This window comes from Bubalus bubalis, chromosome 8 (genome assembly GCF_019923935.1).
Source record: "Bubalus bubalis isolate 160015118507 breed Murrah chromosome 8, NDDB_SH_1, whole genome shotgun sequence".
Classification (NCBI taxonomy): domain Eukaryota; kingdom Metazoa; phylum Chordata; class Mammalia; order Artiodactyla; family Bovidae; genus Bubalus; species Bubalus bubalis.
The window spans coordinates 42,562,470-42,579,161 of NC_059164.1; the positions used below are offsets into that span (position 1 = coordinate 42,562,470).

Sequence of the window (16,692 nt, forward strand, 5' to 3'; positions counted from 1 at the left end):
ATATATATATATATATATATATTGCTGTGAACTGAGAGGGTAAAGATTGAATTCCCAAGTGTGAATAGGTTATATTCCAAAACTTTATTAACATATCAGTTGTGGAGTTTCAGACTAGTTTCCATTGACTAAAGTAAGAAACTTGATTTTCCTGAAGGAAACAAGGCTCTGAATTGTCCATAGGCATGCCTGCTAGCAGGTAGAAGCTTGTTGAACTCCTTCCAAGCTCAAGTACAGTGTTGACAATCCCCAAAAGGACCAATGGGAATAGTGTCCGACTAGAAAAATCTTTTCAGAGTGGTGAACAGGGTTGCTCAGGACACTTCTTCCATCACTTACAGGAGCACTTCATCAATAATTACCTGTAGCACCTTCTGTGACCTGGGAAGAAAGTTATGGATCAGGGCTGGGGCTGAAGTTCTGGGCTGGGTGTCCCAGGTTAAGTGTGGAACTGGAAGCAGCAAGAGCTGTGGTAGGAGCTCCAAGCCCTGGAGGTTTCTTACCTTCCCCCTGCTCTGTGAGGAAGGGAATGGTGCTAAGCGGAGGCCACCTCCTTCATTTCTCTGCTACTCTGCTCTTGATTGTCAGTGAAACCAGGAAGAAAAAAGAGGGGAGGGTCAGAGATAGGGTACTTGAAAACAGAGTATAAATGAAGGGGTTCAGGCAAGTCCTAGTTTTCTACTTACCAATTTGAGGACTTAGGACAGTCAGTCCATGAGTCTGAGATGTCTCATCTGTTATATTCTGATGATAATGCTACCTATGCTTATGGTACTGTTCTTAGTGAAATGGCCCGCAGTAGGTGCTCATTAAATGTCTGTTGTCTGTAGATTACCACCAGAGCTACAGCAGGAATGGGTCAGAAGGGGCAGTACTGTGAGGAGCTCTTGCGTGAAGAGCACACATGTGGCAAACATATGTGACTGTCTATTCAAAGCATTAAAAACAGCAGGAAAGCCCTGACAGTTTGAAATGCAAATGAAAGCAGTCAAAGCTGAAAGAAGCACCTTTTATAATGTTTTTTGCCCTTTCTGCAGGTGTTTCCCCTTACAGAAGTATTTATGTTATTGATTTTTGTGTGAAAATGGGTATGAGATACTAGGCATAGTATTTCACAAATAGGCATAGAACACAAAGTACTATGTTCCTGTCTTAAAAAAAGAAATTAATATGATAGCAGAAGTCTTAAATATGACCTTAAAGCATTATTACAAAATTGCACTTGAAACTTGATAATTCAATATTGACAGTGTATTTTGATTTTCCACTGCTCAAGATTAAAACAAATACCCTTAATTAAAAAGCCATAATTTCATAATGTCCAATCAAAATTAAATCTTTGAGACAGATTCTTGATATTAAATGGTATAGCTGAAAATCACTGCAGTATCCTCTGTATGAGTCATAGAAACAAGTCTGGACAAATTTTTGCGTGTAATATCTTTATAGAAGGCATGATATAGTAGAAAAAAGTATTCTGAAATCATTTTTTCATATATATATATATGCCCATATATATAATAAATATTTGGGCTTCCCAGCTGGCACTAGTGGTAAAGAAACTGCCTGCCAATGCAGGAAACATAAGCAAAGCAGCTTCAACCCTTGGGTTGGGAAGATCCCCTGGAGGAGGGCAAGGCAACCCCCCAAGTATTCTTGCCTGGAGAATCCCCATGGTCAGAGGAGCCTGGTGGACTACAGTCTGTGGGGTTGCAAAGAGTTGGACACAACTTAAGCAGCTTAGCATGCACGCATGATACATACTCATATTAGTGCTGTTTATACCTTTACTGAAAACATGTCTGTGTGCCAGCTGTCAGCAGACCACCCTATTCTTGTTTGTTCTTTCCCTCTACTCTCCAGCATCTCCATTTAATCCTCATGTATTCAAAGTTTATTTTGTTTTTTTTTTCTTTTTTTTTAAATTGAGACATAGTTGATTTGCATTATTGCCTTAGTTTCAGATGTACAGTGTGTGGGGAGGGGTGTGGGGGATGGTGTGCAGTCAGTCAGTCGTGTCTGACTCTTTGCAACCCTTTGGACTGTAGTCCACCAGGCTCCTCTGTCCACAGGATTCTCCGGGCAAGAATACTGGAGCAGGTTGCCATGCCCTCCTCCAGGGGATCTTCCCAACCTGGGGAGACTGAACCTGTGTCTCGTGTGTCTCCTGTATTGCAGGTGGATTCTTTACTCACTGAACAGTACAGTATAGTGATTGAGTATTTTTGCAGATTAATATAGAAATCGAGTTTTCAAAGTTTTGTTTGTGTTTGGAATGAGGAATTTGTTTTTATTTTGTGGCTAGTGTAGAATTGCAGAATGTAGTACCCTGTGATGTTTAAAGTACTTCTGGTCAAAAAACCTCTCATGTTTTCCTCAGATTCCCACTATCTGAACTCAGCTCTCTGGAATTAATAGGAACTAACATGTTTTATGATGAAAATCACTTTGTCTTACCATAGGCTACTCATAGGTGCTTATCACTCAGATAAGCATAAATTTTCAAGAGCAAATTCATGTACCTAGGTCTTTGTATCCTGAGAAAGCAATGGCACCCCACTCCAGTACTCTTGCCTGGAAAATCCCATGGACGGAGGAGCCTAGTAGGCTGCAGTCCATGGGGTCGCTAAGAGTCAGACACGACTGAGTGACTTCACTTTCACTTTTCACTTTCATGCATTGGAGAAGGAAATGGCAATCCACTCCAGTGTTCTTGCCTGGAGAATCCCAGGGACGGGGGAGCCTGGTGGGCTGCCGTCTCTAGGGTCGCACAGAATCGGACACAACTGAAGCGACTTAGTAGTAGTAGGTCTTTGTATCAGGATCATCAACTGTTTTAAATTATTTATAGGATTTTTTTTATTTATAAAATGGTTATGTGGTTTAATTTTCTCAGTGTCAGAAGGTATATAATGAAAAGTAATTCTCTTTTCCCAGGATTTTAGTCCTCTTCCTAGAGGTAACCATATTGTTTATATATACACACTTCCAAAAATTTTGTGGTCTTAACTTGCATGTATGTTAATATATGTACTGTGTTTAACATAAATGGAATGATATTATACATACACATGTCTGGTTCTGAATAGCTTGATTATTAAGGTGTATTTTATTTTTTAACAAACATCATTGTGGTATTATTTACATACCATAGAATTCACCAATTATTTGTGTGCTCAGTGGCTCAATCAACTCTGAGTTGTGAGTGGTCTAAGTGGTCTCAGTCCAACTCTGAGACCCATGAATTGGAGTTCACCAGGCTCCTCTGTCCATGGAATTTCCTAGCCAAGAATACCAGAGTGGGTTGCCATTCCCTACTCCAGGGGATTTTCCCAGTCCAGGAATTGAGCCCATGTCTGTTGCATCTCCTGCTTTGGCAAGTGGATTCTTTGCCACTACACCACTAGGAAGCCTCAATTATTAATATAAGTATATATTTCAATAGGTTTTGCTATAGTGATTTAGCTGTGCAGCAATCACCATAATTCTTAGAACATCCATCATCCCAATTCCCTCAGCCCCTAGATAATCACTAATATGCTTTCTGGATAGTTTTGCTTTTCTAGACATTTTTGTATGTGGAATCTTACAGACTAGTTTTTATTTAACATAACGCTGTTGCGATCTACCCATGCAGGGAAAAGAATGAATAGCTTGTTTCTTCTTATTCCTGAGTAGTATTACATTGTATGGGTATACATGTTTTTTTTTAATCTGTTCACCAGTGGAAGGACATTTGAGTTATTTTCAAATTTGACATTTATAAATAATACTGTTGTGAACATTTACATATAAGCATTTGTGAGTGCATATATTTTCTCTTTTATTGAGTAAATACCTAGGGTCTGTTGGGTTACATGATAAGTATATATTTAAAGTATTCAGAAATAGCCAGAGTGTTTTCCAAAATGGCTATACCATTTTACATTCCCACTACCGATGTGTAAGGTTTTCAGTTTCTGCCCATTGTTGCCCATGTTTGGTATAGTTAGTTGTTTTGATTATAGCCTTCTTTAGGTATAATGATGCCTTTTCTGATTTTAATTTACATTTCTCTAATTTTTTCATATGTTTACCATGGTATGTGTTCATATGTTTATTAACATTAATTATCTTCTTTGGTGACATGCCTACTCAACATTTTGCTCATTTGTATATTTCTTGAGCTGTTTGTCTTCATATTGAGTTGTAAAAGTCCTTTTTACATTCTGATTACATGTCTTTTCGAAGATAAATGATTTGCAGATATTTTCTCCTAGTCTGTGGCTTATCTCTTCGTTTTCTTAATGCTTCCTTTTGAAGCACTAAAGTTTTCTTGATAAAATCCAATTTATCGTTATTTTCTTCTATGAATCTTTCTTTTGTGTTAGATCTAAGAAATCTTTGTATAATCCAAGATCAGAAAGTTTTCCCTGCTTTCTTCTAGAACTTTTGTAGTTTTAACTCTTACATTTAAACCTGTAAACCATTTCAAGATCATTTATGAGCATAAAATAAGGTAATGTCTAAGTGCATTTTGCTGTCTATAGATTTCCAATTGTTCTAGCACTATTTGTTTAAATTAAAAAAAAAAAACTGTCCTTTCCCCTTGGATTTCCTTGGCACTTCTGTCAAAAATGAATTGGCATAAATATGGTTTATTGCTAGACTCTATTCTATTTCATTGACCTATATGTCTATCCCCATGGTCATACCACACTCTTTAGACTAGCTTTTTATATAGTCTTAAAATCAAGCCGTATGAGTCCTCCAACTTTTGCCTCCTTTTTCAAAATTATTTTGGTTATTCTAGGCCCTTTGCATTTCCATATAAATTTTAGGGTCAACTTTTAAAATTTTTTTTTTTAATAAAAGGCCTGTTGAGATTCTGATGTTGCATTGAATCTATAGAACCATTTTTGAAGAATTGCCAGTGAATCTCTCCATTCATAAATGTGGTATATCTCTTCATTTATTTGAATCTCCTTTAATTTCTCTTATGATGGTGTGTAGTCCTTAATGTACATATCTGTACTTCTTTGGTTAAACTTATTCCTACCTATTTTATTCTTCTTAAAATTAATATGAATGGAATTGTTTTCTATGTCATTTTCAGATTGTTTATTGATAATGTATAGAAATATATATTTTTGTTTTGATCTTGTAAACTGTAACCCTATTACACTCACTTTAGTTCTGGGCTTTTTTTTTTTGTAAATTCCATCAAATTTTCTATATAGTTATTATGTCATCTAGTAGTAAATCTTTATTTTCTTCTTTACAATTTTATGTCTTTGATTTTTTTCTCAGTGACTTGCTGCACTAGCTAGAACTTCCAGTATGATGTTGAATAGAAATAATTATGAGAGAACATCCTTGCCTCAATTAAAAAAAAAAAAAAGCGGGGGAGGGGTGGCTTCCCAGGTAGTTCAAATGATAAAGACTTTGCCTGCAATGTGGGAGACCCAAGTTCGATTCCTGGGTCTGGAAGATCCTCTGGAGAAGGGCATGGCAACCCACTCTAGTATTCTTGCCTGGAGAATTCCATGGACAGAGGAGCCTGGTGGGCTACAGTCCATGGGGTTGCAAAGAGTCAGACACGACTGAGCAACTAACCCATACACACATCCTTATCTCACTGCTGATTTTAGTAATAAGGCATTCGCTTTTCACCATTATTTTTTTTTAATGTAGTTTTTATATTTTGTGTGGTCAGGGCACTCAAGAGGACTATTCTCTTGTTATCTGTCTATCCTTCACCCGACCAGTGCCTGCTTCACCTAAACCCTATATACATGACTGATCTTCCTATGTACTTGCCTGAGGCCCCAACTGGTGATTGTTCTTATCAAAGGGGTGGTGAGGGTCATGCCCCTCTACTGGTTTCCCTGGTAATTACTGAGCCCAGTCCTGTAAATGGTAACCTCATCTCCTCCTTGCTCATGCAAGAATGAAGACTGCCACTGTGTCCTGCCTGCCATCAACCACACACACTGGGATATCTCTCTGAGTGAAAGTCACTCAATTGTGTCTGACTCTTTGCAACCCCATGGACTATACAGTCCATGCAAGTCTCCAGGTCAGAATACCAGACTGGGTAGCCATTTCCTTCTCCAGGGGATCTTCCCAACCCAGGAATCAAACCCAGCTCTCCCACATTGCAGGCAATTCTTTACAATCTGAGCCACCGGGAAGCCCTAGATATCTCTCTAGAATCTTGCTTTAGACATGTAAACTCCACCATCCATTAAACCATTGATGTCTCTGTTGCTGACTCCTGTTTGTTTCCTAGGTCTTAAAGCTGGGTAAGCAATGGACTTGTAGGCCTGTGGAGTGCATCTCAACATATGCCCTTTATCAGGTTGAGAAAATCCCAGTCTTCTATTCGTAAATTATTGAGACTCTTAATAATCAACGTCTTGACTTTCACCAAATATTTTTCCCACAACTATTGAGATGATCATGTAGTATTGTTCTTCGTTAATAAAGTGCTATACATTATATGATTATTTAGATATAAGCTAATTTATCATTCCTGAGATAATCCCATTTGATTATGGTACATAATTCTTTTTGTATGTTGCTAGATTGTGTTTGCTTGTGTTTTTTGGGTTTTTTTTTTTTTCTGTTTCCATTTTGATTTTATTTTTTTATAAAGCTACTTTGAACAAGGCTTTCTGTAGGCATATGTTTTATTTTTTTTTTTTTCAGATTTTTTTTTTTTTTAATTTAATTTTATTTTTAAACCTCAAACACTGTATTAGTTTTGCCAAACATCAAAATGAATCCACCACAGGTATACATGTTGCTCCCCATAATCTTTGAACCTATGGATAGGAGATTTTCTGTAATTTTCTTTTGTCTGCTTTTTTTTTTTTTTTCAGGATAATATTGGACTTTCCCTCTGTTCTCTGAGTTTGTGTAGTATTAATATTATTTACCCCTTAAAAGTTTGGATAGAATTCACCAGTAAAGACATCTAGTCTGGGTTTTTACCCAGAAGATTTTTTTAATTACTAATTAAATTTATTTTATCAATTTAGGTCTAATTTTTGGATTCATTGTTTTTCTATTTTCTAGTTTAATTATTTCCACTCTGGTCTTTAACTTTTTCTCTTCTACTTATTTTTTCTTTTATTTACTTTGCCTTTTCTGTCACCCTGAAGTAAAAGCTTAATGACTCTCTTCTCCCTAATAAAATTATTTAAAGCTATACATTTCACTGTAAGCACTTCATTAGCTGAATTCCATAAATTTTTATATTTTGTGTTTTCTTTATTCAGCTCAAGATATCTTCTTATTTCCTTTGTAATTTATTTTATAAACCATAGGTTACTTAGAAACATGTTGTTTATTTTTTAAACATTTAGGATCTCCCAGTTTTCTGTTGATTCTAATGATTTATACTTGGAGGATAATATATTTTATATGATTTCAGTCCTTTTAAATGTGTTGAGATTTGGATTATGGACTAGTGTCTTGCTTTTTTTAACTTAACAATTTATCTTAGATGGCTTTATATATTCGGAAATACACCTCATTATTTTTAATAGCTATTTAATCACCACTAATGGATATTACAGTTACTTTTCATTTTTATCTGTTATTAAAAACTGATGTATCTTTGCACATCTATCTCTACACAAAAGAGTAAATCTATCTTATAGATTCATCCCTTCTTTCAACAAATATTTCTTGAGTGCCCACTATGTACTAGGCATTTTGGGGGGACTGGAGGTAGAGCAGTATACAAAGTCACATCCTTTTTTCCATGCAGTTGGCATTTCTTTGGAGGGTGACAGATATAAATAAATAAATAGATACGTGTCCACATAAATCTGTCCTTTATTTGTCACATATCTCCTTACCCCATGGAGTTTTACTCTTGAATATTAATTTCATAATCAGTTATTTACCCCAAGTTATCTTCATGTTTCTTATATTTATTTCAGTTCATCTCATAGGATATGGGCACATATAGTCATACTACCTACAAATAACAGTCACTGTGCCTCCTCCTTTCCTATTTGCATGCCTCTGCTTTGTTTTATTTAATACATCTGACTGTTATTTCTTGAACATTGTTAGTTAACGAAGATGATTATAGAAATTCTTATCCCTGGCTTATATGAAAACTGTCTCATTTTACAGACACAATATTGACTTTATTTATCATATTAAGGAAGTACCCTTCAATTCTGATTTCATTAAGAATCTTTATCAAAATTGGATAATGAATGTTATCAAAAACCCAAAAGGCATCTATGGGTATAATCATTATTTTCTCCTTTGAATTATCATTGTGAATAAATTGCATTAAGAAATTTATTAGTATTGAACTATCCTTTCATTCCTAGAATAAAATGTATTATGCATATAACACATCCCTAAATTCTATTTGTTTATATGTAATTTTGCATCAACATTAGTAAATGAGATCTGTCGCAAGTTTGGGGGATGGGGGTATTGTTTTGATTTGTTCAAAGTTATACTGGTGTCATAAAAGCAGTCAATAGTTTTCCTTCTCTCTCTGCTCTGAAACAATTTAAGTAACATTGAAGTTTTCTATTTCTCGAGGCAATAATATAATACACCTTTGAAATTATCTAGTTCTAGTGAGTTGGATTTTGGTTTTGGCTTGGTTTGGCTTTGTAAGGAGAGGGATACCCTTTTACAACTTTCTCAATTTCTTCCATGGTAATTAATCTTCTTACAGTTTCTGCCTTGGCTGGACTTGGTTTTTATAATATATATTATAGCCTACAAAATTGTTTCTTTTATTCATGTTTTCAAATGCATTTAAATAGAATTGAATCAAGTATCTTCTATTTTTTTTTCTTCCACTTTCCCCTTGACCTAAGATAATTTCTATTATTCTCATGTCTTATAGGTGCTATTATCTTGATTATAGACTGGCTAATAGTTTTTCTGTTTCAGTGGTTCAAGAAACATATTAGTTTATTTATAAATAATTTGTTGGCTGATGCTCAGCCTAGTATGGTAGGGTATTGTTAGTATTCTACCCAAGGAGGTTGTTATGTGATGTCTGGGATAAAGCAACTCCAGAGTGATTACTAATTCCTCGTCATGTATTTTACACTTATTTATATTAAAATGCAACAATTCCCTACCTAATTTGTGAGCCTCCCATAAACTGTAGCTGATTAATATTTGAAAAATTTTCTTTTTTCTAGAAAACATGATACCAGAAGTTTTCACTGTATCAGAATATTCCCTTGTCATGCTAACAATATAATAATAAATAGTATCAGTAACGCACATATTCCCATTGCTTTACATTCAAATAGAATTCAGAGTACTTGAGAGGCAGCATGCTGCTGCTGCTAAGTTGCTTCAGTCATGTCCGACTCTGTGCAACCCCATAGATGGCAGCCCACCAGGCTCCCCCGTCCCTGGGATTCTCCAGGCAGGAATACTGGAGTGGGTTACCATTTCCTTCTCCAATGGAGGCAGCCTAGATTATACCAAAACTTTGAGGGCAAAGCTTAAAAATCATGAACACAGAATTATGTCTATGTAGAGAACTCCTGCTTTGAAATTTGAAAAAGCATGCTATCAAGAACATTGTAATAAAAAGTTTTAAATTGCACAGAGAAAATGTTAAAAATAAAGCTATAAGAAGTATTGATATTTTTAACAATACTAACATTTTTATCTAAAACAAATGTGTTTGTCTAAAAATAGTTTCAAATTCACATGAAAATTCCAAGTATAGTACACAGAACATCATATACTGCTTACCCACATTGCTGTTAACATTTTGCCCAGTTCTCTGATTGTAGGTGTGTGTATATGTGTTTGTGCATTGGTGAATGTGTATTTCTGAACCATTTAAGACTAAGTTGTAAACATCATGCCCCATGACCCCAGATATTTTAGTGTTTGTTTCATGTCACTACTTTTTGGAGAAATGTAGTAACAGCTAGTTAGTTAAAGTTATAAAAGATGCTTTTAAAAAGACATGTAGAAGTTTAAAACTATCATTACTACCACAGCAATGAAAGACTTAAGAGGTCATCAAAAGATATTTTGACTAAAATAAGAGAAAGCCAATACTCACCAGTAATAAGGATCTGTCACTGGAATATTTCTGAGAGAGAGAAGCACTCATTATTTGAAAAGAGTGCTCTTCAGAGATTAGGTGAAAAAGTGGATCTTACACAATTAATATTATGTAATCCACCATTCCACTGATGTCAGCAGACAACAATAAACATGACCAAACAAACAAAAAACAAATCCACATCATGAGGTGTGAATGACCATGGCTTACTGGCTGCTGTGTTAACAAATATGCCCTGGGCCTCAGAAGCTCGATAAAAGTCTATTTCTCATGTATATGATTTCCAACACTGCACATTCCTGAATTACAGGTTTTCTAGGCCACTATCCTCCATACAGTGGCTCAGGGAACCAGGCTTCTTCTCCCCTGTTCATGCTTTAAGGCCTTGAAGCCCCACCACCCCCCGGGTCCTCTCTAACCCACTGGCAGATAAAGCGCAAATGAAACAACAGAGGATCATGCAGGAGGCTGTGGGCCCAGCCCCATAAGTTGTGTGCATCACCTTCTCCTACAGTTAGTTGACCAGACCTCAGTGTTGGCCCCATTAACCATCAGAAGCGGGACATGCTATGTTCCTGTGTGCCCAGGAATAAGGGAATGGCTTGGGGTCACACACATAGTAGATACTCTGCCCTTGATATTTCAAATATGCTGCCTGCACCATCAGGGATTATAACTACCGATTATGCCAAAGTGTGAGATGATATTTTTTTTATAACATGGTATTGTAATATGACTCATTTCAAGCTTTTCAGGTACACTTAAGCAATTAGTATATGTTTTAAAGTTCATAAGGTCTCCTCAAACATTTTGAGTTTACATGACCTTTCAAATCAATGGAGAAAAAAGGAAAAACTAAAAAAAAATTTTTTTTTCTTGATGTGCTGGGGAGAAATCAGCATCAGTGTTTTGGTCTCATAGAAACAAAGTGTCTTTCATATTTGAACCCGTAGAGTGCATTTATTTGCATGTACTGTGAGATGGTAAATATTCCAAAGAAGGAGAGTATATGTTTTCCTTTTATAATTACCCTGTGCTCAGTCTGTCACTGTTTCCACTGTTTCCCCATCTATTTCCCATGAAGTGATGGGACCAGATGCCATGATCTTAGTTTTCTGAATGTTGAGTTTAAAGCCAAGTTTTTCACTCTCCTCTTTTACTTTTATCAAGAAGCTCTTTAGTTCTTCTTCACTTTCTGCCATAAGGGTGGTGTCATCTGCATATCTGAGGTTATTGATATTTCTCCCAGCAACCTTGATTCCAGCTTGTGCTTCATCCAGCCCAGCATTTCTCATAATGTACTCTGCATATAAGTTAAATAAGCAGGGTGACAATATACAGCCTTGATGTACTCCTTTCCCGATTTAGAACCAGTCTGTTGCCCCATGTCCAGTTCTAACTGTTGCTTCCTGACCTGCATACAGATTTCTCAAGTGGCAGGTCAGATAGTCTGGTATTGCCCATCTCTTTAAGAATTTTCCAGAGTTTGTTGTGGTCCACACAGTCAAAGGCTTCGGCATAGTCAATAAAGCAGAAGTAGAGGTTTTTCTGGAGCTCTCTTGCTTTTTCAATGATCCAATGGATGTTGGCAATTTGATCTCTGGTTCCTCTGCCTTTTCTAAATACAGCTTGAACATCTGGAAGTTCATGGTGGAAACAGTGACAGACTTTATTTTGGGGGGCTCCAAAATCACTGCAGATGGTGACTTCAGCCATGAAATTAAAAGACGCTTGCTCCATGGAAGAAAGGTTATGACCAATCTAGCCAGCATATTAAAAAGCAGAGACATTACTTTGCCAACAAAGGTCTGTCTAGTCAAAGCTATGGTTTTTCCAGTGGTCATGTATAGATGTGAGAATTGGACTATAAAGAAAGCTGAGTGCCAAGAATTGATGCTTTTGAACTGTGATGTTGCAGAAGACTCTTGAGAGTCCCTTGGACTACAAGGAGATCCAACCAGTCCATCCTAAAGGAGATCAGTCCTGAATATTCATTGGAAGGACTGATGCTAAAGCTGAAACTCCAATACTTTGGCCACCTGATGCGAAAAACTGACTCATTGAAAAGACCCTGATGCCGGGAAGGATCAAAGGCGGGAGGAGAAGGGGATGACAGAGGATGAGATGGTTGGATGGTATCACCGGCTCAATGGACAAGAGTTTGGGTAAACTCTGGGAGTAAGTGATGGACAGGGAGGCCTGGTGTGCTGCAGTCCATGGGGTCGCAGAGAGTCGGATACGACTGAACGACTGAACTGAACTGAACTGTGCTCAGTGACTCAGTCGTGTCTGACTCTTTGTGGTCCTGTGGACCGTAGCCTACCAGACTCATCTGCCCACTGAATTTTCCAGGCAAGAATATACTGGAGTCGGGTGCCATTTCCTCCTCCAGGGGATCTCCCCAACCCAGGGATCGAACCCATGTCTCTTGCATCTCCTGCATTGGCACGTGGATTCTTTACCACTAGGGCCACCTGGAAAGTGAAAGTGAAAGTGAAGTCGCTCAGTCGTGTCTGACTCTTTGCGACCCTATGGGCTGTGGCCTACCAGGCTCCTCTGTCCATGGGATTTTCCAGGCAATAGTCCTGGAGTGGATTGCCATTTCCTTCTTGGGGAGCCCCATAATTACCCTAAATTATCTTTATTTTCTGCCATTCAACTCATGTGAGATCAAGTGTTTATCACCAAGAACTAGCATCCCTATCTGTGCTGTGTCCAAGTTAGTTCTGTTGTAGGTTCCAAAAGAGTGGGGGGGGGGGGGGCTGCTATACTGCATAATATTTTATATGTATGGGTTAGTTCCTCAGTCGTGTCCAACTCTTTGCAACCCCAGGCAAGAATACTGGAATAGGTTGCCATACCCTTCTCCAGGGGATCTTCCAGACCTAGGAATTGAACTTAGGTCTCCCACATTGCAGGCAGATTCTTTACCATTTGAGCTTTTCATTTGGGGCTTATGAAGTAGGAGATGGCGTGCATTGTATCCAAGAGATTCTTGGAGCTGATGACTTTTTCAACTTTTCATCATAAAGCTCAAGTACTATAAAAATACAGATTTAAAAACTGAAGACTCTATTTCATACAAAAATTATCCCACCCCATGCTAACCCATATATATACATCAATTAAATAATCAACTTAATATATCAATTTGTTTTCTTTAAAAATATATCTGGCCATTTCTAAATATAAATGGAAGAATGGACAAAGGGTCTGTAGATGGTGAATACAATCTACATATGACAAGATATAATTTAGTTATTGTGACTTAGTATTTACCGTCTTTTACCCTATTTTCTAATTCGAGGTACCCTACATGCACAGAAAGGGGCTTTCCAAGTGGTCCAGTGGTAAAGAATCCACCTGACCATGCAAGAAGCTCAGGAGACACAGATTGGATCCCTGCATCAGGAAGATCCCCTGGAGAAGGAAATGGCAACCCACTCCAGTATTCTTGCCTGGGAAATCCCATGGGCAGAGGAGCCTGGCGGGCTACAGTCCATAGGGTCGCAAAACTGGACACGACGGAGCATGCTCATGCACATAAAGGGTGTGTTAAGATTTATAGTCCCACATTCACCAGTATAAATATAAATAATTGCACTAATGGAGATTTATGGAAGTGCCAATTCAGGGAAACTACTCATTTTTTTAAAAATACTAGCTAATTTCCCTCAAAAGCAGGGACTGTATCTTTTTCCCTACTTTTTCCTCAGAGCTTGGCGAGTATACATGTTAAGTTGTTTTATTCTATTATGACACTAGGAAGAGAAGGACAGTTCTAAAACAAAATTAGGAACATGCATGTATGAGTCAAATAATGCAGCTGAGTGTGCTAAAATGGACAAAACTATTATTTTCTCCTGTCTAGGCTTTTAAACAGCCTTAGCATCTCTCCTTTCTCTTTGGTCATGCACCAAACCTTTACCTAAATTGTCTTTTTTTTTCCCCTTTATTTAGTTCACAAGTGTCATATGTGCTGTTCTAAATATGGGGACATCCAGTAAACAAAATAAGTCCTTGATCTTAGGGAGCTTACTTAAAATCTAATGGGTAGTAACAGGTGAATCCTGTAAATTAACCCACCAGCTGTGTGATTTATATGACTATAAAACCTGTCATACAACATCTTCACTCAGAAACAAAACAGGCTTACTGGCATTAAATGATGAAAAAAGCTCATGTAATTAGAATCAACATACCAGGCTTCTAGTATAATCTGTGCTACTAATTCACATGGCTACTTTGAATGTGTCACTTAAGTTCTTTGGGTACCAGCTCCCTGTTTATAAATTGAAAAGAATCTGTAATGTCCATATTTTCTCAGAAACTCTACAATTCTCAGTGTTTCTGAATCATGAGCTTACTTGGCTATAACTGTACATTCATTCATTAGCTGGGGACACCAGGAGGAAGGAGCTGTGAAAAATAGTTTTATTTTTCATGTGATATCTCTAAACATATCTCCTGCCTCCTTCTAATCTACCATCACAATTTCCTTGAGCTTACAAACCAAACATTTACTAACTTTCTACAAAACTTGGCAATAGTAGAATTAGGGATTTTGAGAAATGTCAGAGGAAAGAAGGAAAAAAGTGAGGATGGCTATAGCCAATAATTCAGAACTTCAGAAAGATGATAACATTTACTATTATGTGGAATATGTTAGATCAGTTCATGCAAATTATTTTTGTGTGAGAGGAGAGAATATTAGGGTCTTTTCATTAAGACTTCTTTTAAAAAGTTATAAACTCAAATCTGAAAATGACCAGTATACAATAAGCTTACTTGAGTAAGTTTCAAAGTTCCCTGATTTTATAAATCTTAAAATAAGTAACCAACACACATGCACACACACACACATTCCTCACTCTTTGGTGCTATAATGTAATATATTATATATAGAAATTTATGCTGATCGTGTCAAAAATGTGCTCACTCCCTAGAGTGCTAGTTGCTTATGCATGAGAACAGAAAGTTAAGTGGACTGAGTGCAATTAAAGTTCTGTGCAAGAGAATTCCTGACGGTAAACTTAGAAAATCTTGTCATGAAGACTGCTGAATCATAGCACCTGCATGTAGGCTCTTACTTGTTGAATAAATTAATGAAATCACCTACAGCACTATCTTGCTATAAAACATTGTAATGTCATGTTCATTTTTTTCATATTTCAGAATACAAATATAGACTTTTAATGAACATAAATTCTATCAAAAGTGCAAATGAAAATAATTATAGTTATTATACCATATTAATGGGAGTTATGATAATTGCCCTAAAATTTAAAGAAAATGTATTATTTTGCCTCTTCTAATTAACATTATTTCACAATGTGCGGTACATTTATGGAGAATTTTGTAGTGCATTAGATAAATCATTTTTACATTTCCAGGAGAGTGAGTTTTAATGAGCACTAGAATACATTTCAGTTCAGAAACAGTTTTATGTTACAAAGCATCTTCTCCTGGTAGATTGGGAAGAGTTGCACCAGACTGACATCCACTTAAAATATGGAATGCAATTTAGTGAGGGAAGCATGTGCTAAGTTGCTTCAGTCATGTCCAATTCTTTGCAACCCTGTAGACTGTAGCCCACCAGGCTTCTCTGTCCATGGGAATCTCCAGGCAAGAATACTGTAGTGTTTTGCCGTGCCCTCCTCCAGGGATCTTCCTGACCCAGGGATTGAACCTGTGTCCCTTATGTCTTCTGCATTGGCAGGTGGGTTCTTTACCCCTGGCGCCACCTAGGAAGCTCAAGGAAAGCATTGCTGCTAAGTCGCTTCAGTCATGTCCGACTCTGTGCAACCCCATAGACAGCAGCCCACTAGGCTCCTCCGTCCCTGGGATTCTCCAGGCAAGAATACTGGAGTGGGTTGCCATTTCCTTCTCCAATGTATGAAAGTGAAAAGTGAAAGTGAAGTCACTCAGTCGTGCCTGACTCTTAGCGACCCCATGGACGGCAGCCCACCAGGCTCCTCCGTCCATGGGATTTTCCAAGCAAGAGTACTGGAGTGGGGTGCCATTGCCTTCTCCGAAGGAAAGCATAGATGAATCCAATTCTGCTAAATGGCTATAAACTTATGATGAATATTACATTTTAGCTGTGTATATTTTCCCTATGTTTAAAACCTACCCAGACCACATATGCCAACAATCTAACATAAGTTTGAGGGTCTGCTAAATCCCATATGGAATACCTTGCCACTTGGCATGTAAATCCCCAATCCTATATAAAGAAAAATCAAATGAAAATGAAAACATTTGTGCCATTAAATACATTCTTTAGATCCACATTTAGCTGAACCTAATCTAATATTCATCATTCCAAGTGTATATAGATAAGTACCTCTTTCAGTTCTCAGAAACCAGCTTACATAGGCCCATCCTTTCTTCTTCATCTCTGGATTTTCTTTATAGATCCTCTATTCAAAGCCACCAGCTTCACCTTGCTCTTCAAAGAAGCCACCACTATCCACTCAGAGAATGGCTTCATTCACATCTTTTATCATGGACATTATTATAACTTTTCTTTGGGCATCTTACCCTTAGCCTATATACCTGCTGGAATTTATCCTATACTTTAAGAACCTTTTCTTAATTCTGCATTACCCTTCAGCTATGGCTGTTTC

General features: G+C 37.2%; 1 protein-coding gene across 13 annotated transcripts in view; it reads left to right on the plus strand.

The window, feature by feature from the left end:
* Nucleotides 1–16,692, plus strand: part of MAGI2 (membrane associated guanylate kinase, WW and PDZ domain containing 2) — a 1,452,748-nt gene that overhangs the window by 1,192,429 nt on the left and 243,627 nt on the right. The gene's annotated exons all lie outside the window — the stretch shown is intronic.